The 7,850-nt window shown below is 43.2% G+C and overlaps 1 long non-coding RNA gene across 3 annotated transcripts; it reads right to left on the bottom strand.

The window, feature by feature from the left end:
• Positions 1 to 330: 330 nt before the first annotated feature.
• On the bottom strand, positions 331 to 7,119 carry LOC132207115 (uncharacterized). Of its 3 annotated transcripts, none has more exons than XR_009443336.1 (3): positions 6,950 to 7,119; positions 6,167 to 6,247; positions 331 to 884 (listed from the first exon to the last, which is right to left on the bottom strand). It is a non-coding gene; the product is annotated as an uncharacterized LOC132207115 (long non-coding RNA). The 3 variants fall into 3 exon arrangements; XR_009443337.1 differs by having other exon boundaries at positions 7,048 to 7,092; XR_009443335.1 differs by lacking the exon at positions 6,950 to 7,119 and adding an exon at positions 6,491 to 6,773.
• Between the last annotated feature and the right edge of the window lie 731 nt (positions 7,120 to 7,850).

The following is a 7,850-nucleotide window of genomic DNA, read 5'->3' as shown; positions in this document are numbered from 1 at the left end:
ACCATATATTTCAATCCTACAGGGAGTGCATGGAGATTGGAGAACTGAGCTCACTTTTTGTTCTGTTTGTCTCTTTCATAGAAGGCTAGCTCTCTGACGTGAAATCTGAGTAGAAATCATTTTTAGTGTTACATGTGCTGAGGCTTGAAGTGTACATCGTCCTCATGGCTATTAGATGTGGAGGAATGCGTGTTGGAACAGTGCATCTATGTATTTGGAATACATTGTAAGTGTGTGTGTGTGTGTGTGTGTGTGTGTGTGTGTGTGTGTGTGTGTGTGTATATGTGCAGTTTATGTTATGTGCTCTCAGTAACCATTTTATGTCACACATTTGGAAGTCACATTATTTAATTCTTCTCTCTATGCCTGGGACATCAATTTGTCAAAACATAGACACAGTCCTGCTCAGTTACTGATAATGTGAATGTTTTTTTCCATATCTGTACTCACACTGTGCAAAGTAACTGTGTAACTGCATGAACTATTTCTTCACCTTGACAGTAACTTGAAAAACATGCTTACTAAATGCAGATTTACTGCAGTTCCTCGGTGTCCGTATCAGATGAAGATTCAGTCTGTGACTTCTCAAAAATGTTGTAAATGTCAGTAGGCTATGAATGAAGAAAATTATAGCAACCGAGGAGGTGTGCATTGGGAAGAGAGAAAACAAACTACTTGTATTTTGTTGCTTGTATTTGACTGTTGGCTTGAATGCATTTCTCTGGAAATTAAGTTCAACGTGTCTCTGACTCAAACTGCTCTTTGTCTGTGGAAATGATCCATTCTGACAGCTGTAACATAACTGCTGTTTGTGAGAAGCAGCTGCTCACACTTGGCTTTGCACCAAGGAAATGATACATTGTCTTGGTCCTTCATGTATTTGCCTGGATGAAAACAGAAGAGAAACATTCTGTAAATCAGCATCAGCCAGGTTTGACAATCTCAAACAGATTAATGTACATTCAGTTGATAATTATTAGGATGTTTCTTTTCTTCAACTTCACCTGACAATGCAGCAGAGCTCCAAAAGCTTGAGATTTTAAAATAAGCCTATTGGACTATCACACAAATCGTGAGACTTCGGCCTTTTTTTTGAAGCCATCAATTCAAACACAGGTCTAACTCAGCGAGGTCCAGAAACTGAACAATTGCACAGCTGCATCTAAAGGTGCTACCTGAGGATGCTGTAATATTGACAGTTTGTGTTACCAGATCCCAACACACGAACTGTTGTAAAGAAGCACAACAGACAGTATTTCAAATGTTTTTACTCGAGACATATAATCTGTTGACTCCAATCTGCGTCCTTTACAGGATTCTTATATTTCCACCATCTTGTCTGTGTTTACACTATTTTTTTGCACAATGACAATAAACAGTGTGAAACAGTAGCCAAACAAGCAGCATTTGGGGCAGGGCCACCAATGGCATGGACTGCTTTTCCCACTAATTCCCAACAACAAACATCAATGGGTCATTCCCTAATTCCCTTCTCTCCCACTGTGAAGAAAGCAACTGCGGATGTGGGGAAAAGGGCAGAGAATGCTTCAAGCTGAGGCATCGGCCCTTTATGGAGCAATAATAGAGCTCTTTCCCAGGTCATGTTAATAACTCCCTGCCTCCAGCTCTCTCAGAACTGAATGAGCAATGTTCGGGCTGCCCAAGTCTAAGAGACACCGAATGGCTGGCAGCTAAGCTGTTCCTCTAGCCCTGCTGCATATGACTGACACGTGGTTAAACAGAATGAAAAAAGCCTGCTCCAGCATTTAACAAAGACACAATGGTACTTTTGAGAAGAGGTTATTCCGAGGCAAAAGGGAGCATTGCACAAACAACAGCTGCAAGATTTGTTGGAGACAGTTTGAAGGTTGGCAACAAAGATTGAAGGGGACAGTAAGTTCTGCAATAAACAAGCAGTTGAACTAATGGGATTATGGCTCATAAAAAAAATCTACAGAATCAAACAAGTTCATTAAAATTGATAAGCAATTGATTTCAGTCCCTTTAATGAAAGGATGTTGTCCCATTAGATGAATATAGTTAGTTAGGACGAGGGGTGTCAATCATCCCAAAGACAGCTGGCCTAGCTCAACATGAAAAAAACAGATAACTCCATCTTGCAGCAACATTCACGCTATTAAGAAATTGGTTCCAGTTAAAGATCCTTCAGATGGATTTCAATGTAATTCTAAATCTATATATAAGCATTAGGGGAGAAGATTCAGATATGGGTATGAAAGTTAATTCGTCTCCAGAAGGTTTCCTATGTCACTAAAGGAAGGCCTGGTGCATCCTATAAGAAGCAAATGGCTCACAATTCATTAGCTCCAACAGAGCTAAGAGTGGGGTAAGCAAAATGCTTTAAATAAAACTCACTTTATAATATAATTAATATCATGAATCTCATAGCAAGTCGTAAGAATCAACTCAGCAATAGTAAGCCCTGCCAATGCTGCAGTTGGAGATAAGACAATGTGGAGCTGGAGGAACACAGCAGGCCAGGCAGCATCAGAGGTGCAGGAAAGTTTAAGTTGTGGGTCAGGACTCTTCTTCAGAAGCATCAACTTTCCTGATACTCTGATGCTGCCTGGCCTCCTAGGAGGAGTGACCTGTCTGTTTTATTATAATTTAGACAGTGGGAAAATAAGAGGAGTAACAGAATTTAATAGAGACACAAAATTAATACAATTGACAGCAGAATTCAAGCAAGCCTGATAGGTAAGCGATTCTGGGGCATGACTGAAGGTGTCCAGCCAGTAACTTTGAAAAGCGAATTAATAGATGCATGGAAAGATTCCATGGCCTGGTGATTACATTGTCTGTTAAACATTATGAGATTGTGGCGACTCTTGGCCTGGCTAATAGAGGGTCCATCTTCAGTTAGGAGTTTCAAAGGATTCGTTGTATAGAATAAGGGGAAAGGCACAGTGATCCCGTTGCATTGAATCACTGCAACAAAATGTATAATATTGTATTCCACTGTGAGAATCAGAGTGTCTTCAATCTCTTTCCAATCTGAGCTAAAAATTAATGATGTAACTGCATCTTCAAGAGGGGTGGCTGTGGCCCTCTCCCCGCATGATCTGGTGACTGGTTGATGAAATACTGCCACGGGCCTGAATTCTGCCTGCCCCGAGTCTTTGTCCTCGGTCTGGAGTTTCACACCTGCAGGGAATCTAAGAAGTGGATTGAAAATTTGCCCATTCAATTTGCTCCACTGTTCAATGACAATATCTGATCCAAGTGAGCCGTTAACTGTAGTATTCATTCACCTTGACCTTTATCTCAAAAGTATTCATTCAATGTTGAAAGAACATACAGAGAAATGAAAGAAATGGGACATTCTCACTGAAGCAACACGCAAGTATTGGATGGCACCCTGTGTCACAGTGGTATCTAGATGGAAGTGGTCGTGGGCTTGGAAGGCACTGCCTATGGAGCATTGGTGAATTCCAGCTGTGCATCTTCTGGAAGGTACACATTGCTGCTTGAGCACTGGTGTCTGAGGGAATGGACGTTTGCGGATGTGGAGCCAATCAAGTGTTTCTCTCCTGGATGGTATCTTGCTTCTGGTGTGTTTGTGGAGCTGGACTCATCCGGGTAAGTGGGGCTAAACCATCACATTCCTGACTTGATCACATTCGATGTTGGGCAGGATTTGGGGAAGCAGGAGACCAGACACTCGCTGCAGGATACCCAGACTCTGACCTGTCCTTGCAGTATCTGTATTTATGTACAGAAGCAGCTCGAGCGTCACAGCGTCCATGAGTGAAACAGAACGGGAACAGACCCTTTCATCCAACTGGTCTGTAATAGATTAACATCCCAATCTGACCTCGTCCCATTTGCCAGCATTTTGCACATATCCCTCTCATGTCGACCTGTTCATCTACCCGTCCAATGGTGTTTAAAACTTATCATTGTACCCACCACAAGGCGTACCTCTGTCAGCTTGTTCCAGACATGCCCCACACTCTGCACTAAAGAAATCTCCCTCAGGTCTCTTTTAACATTGACCCTCTCACTGTAAACCTATGCCCTTAAGGTTTGGGCTCCTCCACCCGAGAAAAAGAGACCATGGATATTCACCCTATCCATGCCCCTCATGACTTTATAAACCTCTACAAGGTCACCCCTCGGTCTCTGACGCTACAGGGGAGAAAGCCCGAGCCTGTTCACCCTCTCCAAACAGTTCACACCATCTAGTCCAGCTAACATCTCTGTAAATATTTGCTGCGCCCTCTCCAGTTCAACAACTTCCTTCCGACAGCAGGTTGGCCAGAACTTTAAGCAGGAAAAGTGGACCCAAAACATTTCTTGTACAGCCACAACATGACATCTCAACTCCTATTCTCAATGCACTGACCAATGAAGGCAAACACTTGCTTCACCACCTTATCTACTTGCGACTCCACTTTCAATGAACTACGCACACAAACACCTTGGTGTCTTTGTTGGGGAACACTTCCCATGGCCCTCCCGTTAACTGTCAAACCCCTCTCCTGTTTTGAACAATGAGAATGTGTGAGTTATTATCATTCTCTTCTTGTCAGTTACTGCAACGTGAACAAGAGCAACTATTAATGTATGCCTTTCCGTTTCTGTTATGTCCATTTGTGAGTTTAGTCATTGTTGCAAATACCAGTTTTTGCTGTGTGACTGAGAGAGTGAAGTTCTCAATCCAAAATAATCAATTTCTACTCTTGTGCATCAAAATAGTTTTATTCTCTGGCCACCAGTGATATTCTGTGACTGTGCTTCAATCTGAGAGAATAGTTATGAGGGCATAGAGAGTGAGCCTTAACCCCATTTCCATTTGCAGTTTATGAGCTTTCTGTCAGTCTGAGGGGGTAAGGAGGTGGAGAGCAGATCATATTCCCAACAATTTGTGGAAACAGTTGAAGAGTACAAATGTTCTAGAGCAAGCACAATGGGCTGAATGGCCTGCTTCTGACATGTACTTGGTCTGTATTTCTGAGGCATTTTCATGAATCCAAGTGTTGAATAGTGCGTCAGTGCAAAGATATCATGTAGAAATGGACAGACAAGCTTATTTTTCTTTTAAAAAAGCTGGCCCTGTGAGTCAGTGTAGGCTGTTTCCAATTTTACTGAGATACTTAGTTTCACTTTGTGTGCTGGGATATCGAGTTTTTTTTTCATTTATTTATTTGGAGAATTTTATTCTGTATCTGACAGACCACGCTGCATTCTCTACTTGTCAGGCTTTGGCAGAGAAAGTGCATTTGCATTTCACATTATTTAATTTCTGTGTCTTTGTATGGGACATCATTCATCAAAAGATAATTTTAGTCCTAAATAAAAACTCAAAAAACTTCAGGTGCTGCAAGTCAGAAACAAACATGGAATTTGATGGAAACGCAAAGCAGGTCTGGCAGCACGAGAAGAGAAATCATGGTTAACTTTTCAAACACTTCCTCAGTTCTGCGCAAAGGTCACTGGATCCGAAACATTAATTCTGATTTCTCTTCACGCATGCTGCCAGGCCTGCTGAGCTTTTCCAGAAAATTCTGTTTTTGTCTACTATTTCTGTCCTCAGTCACTGATAAACATCAAAAGTTTCCTTCCATATTTGTACTCAATACCTACTCCATATATGGTCATTGTAACAACTTGATCTGTTTGTATCAGACTTAAATGGAACTGCAGATGCTGGAGAATCCGAGATAACAAGGTGTGGAGCTGGATGAAGACAGCAGGCCAAGCAGCATCTCAGGGGCAGGAAAGCTGACATTTTGGGCCGAAAAACTTTTCATCAGAAACATCAGCTTTCCTGCTCCTATGATGCTGCTTGGCCTGTTGTGTTCATCCAGCTCTAAACTTTGTGATCAGGTTGTATACCTGGATTATAACTATAAAAATACCCTCACTTAATGTGAATTCAATGTAGTTATTGAGAGTATATTTGTGACATAAATTCAATCTATTCTCTTCAAATGCTGTGAATGACAATGGGCTGTCAAAAATGACCTTTACTGGAACTGGGTTAGGTTATATTGAGAAGAGGAAAAAAAAGGTTACATTTGTATTTATTTGGTGGCATTTGATCGCTGGTTTAATTGTTTCTTTCTGGAAATTGCGTTCAATGCGAGTTACTTAAACCGCGACTGTGGAAAGCACAGTCTCCGCTCTGACAGTGGGAACATACCTGCTGTTAGTAGGAGCAGCTAGTCACACTTGGTGTTGCACCACGGAAATGTGACATTGTCTTGACACATCAGATAATTGCCTGGAGAAAGGCAAAAGAGAATTCTCCCGTAAATCGACATCTACCGAGTTTCAAAATATCAAAGCTCATAAATAGAAAATTTCGTGAATACTCATGATAATTCCTTGTTTTAAAGCCAACGAGTCGAACAGAAAAGGGTCCGGTTACACAACTAACCCGGGTTCCTCCTCTATCTTTTAGCGAAATTCTAAAACAATTTACGAAGATACAAAAACTAACCAGATCCACGAATGGAATGCTTACACGGTTCAATATCCAGCTCCCAATACACGAACTATCGAAGGGAAGCACAACAGGCACGATTTCAAATATTTTGCTGGAAACTCTTAATCCGGTGACTGCTATGTTTCTCCTTCGCGGGATGAGCCCGTTTGCACACACTGCTTTGTTTTATTCACGGTTCAATGCAAACTCGCAACTAACAGCGTGAAACAGCAGCCAAACAATGAATTTCCATCAGTGTTTAGAAGACTAAAAGCTACAAGCCTGACCCCCAGCAGCAGCTTCTTGCCGCTGTGTCTCCCTCCGCAGGCCCACACACAGCCTGAGAAAGGCCTCTCTCTCCCCGCCCCCAGGCCGCTCACTCCAAGTTCCGAGACCAGTTCCTGCTCCGCTCCGCCTCTTACCAACAGCCCCCGGTTCTCCCTGAACTGAGCCCGGATCAATGCCGGTCTCGGAGCCCCCTCTGTGCCCCAGACTCACATCTCGATGCGCTGCTGGAAGGAGCCTGCTGTTCCCTCGCTTCCCTGGGCGCTGGTCTCTCCATTGCGGCCTGTTTCAAACAAACCTCTTCCACTCACTGAGTCAATGGCGGCTCAACGAAAAGCTTCACGCATGCGCTCCTCTGGTCAGCAACAAGCAGCTTTTTCGGGGTGGGGATGGCAAGGATCACGCATGCGCTGCTTTCCCCGCTGAGTCCCAGAAACAAACATCAATTGGTTACTTCCCCAATTCCCTTTCCTCCCAGTTTAAGCAAAGCGAATGGAGGCTGTGGGGGAAATGGCATAAAATGTTTCAAACTGGGGCATTGGCCCTTTGTGAAGCTCCAATGGAGCTCATTCCCGGGTCATGTTAATATCTGCTTCCCACCGGCTTTCTCACAATCTGGTGGGGAAGCGGAGAAGCTGGCAGCCGTTCGGCCCATTTAATATTCTCTACTATTCAATAAAATCACGTCTGATCTCATGTTAACTGTGATATTTAATTCTGCTGGCCTTCGTCCTATATTGACTCTGTCAAGGTAACACAGAGCGATGGAATAAATGCGACATTATTACGAAGGCAGAATGTAACTGCTGTGGGGTGTCTTGCAGCGCAGAGGTAGTTTCCCTATTTCTGGGACAGGTGAGCCGTGCTGAAGCCACACCCGGACCAGAGGTGAGTAATAATATCCCTGGGCCCGATGCAAATACCAGTTTGGAATTGATGACTGATTTTATTCTCAGTATGCTGCAGGCAGAAAACTTGTGATGAATGGGTTCCCGCAACGAATGACCCACCTGCTTTTTCTTGTTTGCGCATTCCTGGGAAGAGGACGTCTCTGGCTTGGTCCAGCATTTATTGCGCGTCCCTAGTTGCCCCCATTGAGAAGTTGGTGCTGAGC

This window comes from Stegostoma tigrinum, chromosome 44, assembly GCF_030684315.1.
Source record: "Stegostoma tigrinum isolate sSteTig4 chromosome 44, sSteTig4.hap1, whole genome shotgun sequence".
NCBI lineage: Eukaryota > Metazoa > Chordata > Chondrichthyes > Orectolobiformes > Stegostomatidae > Stegostoma > Stegostoma tigrinum.
The sequence above is the reverse complement of the archived record's forward strand: the minus strand, read 5'-3'. Positions and strand labels throughout refer to the sequence as shown.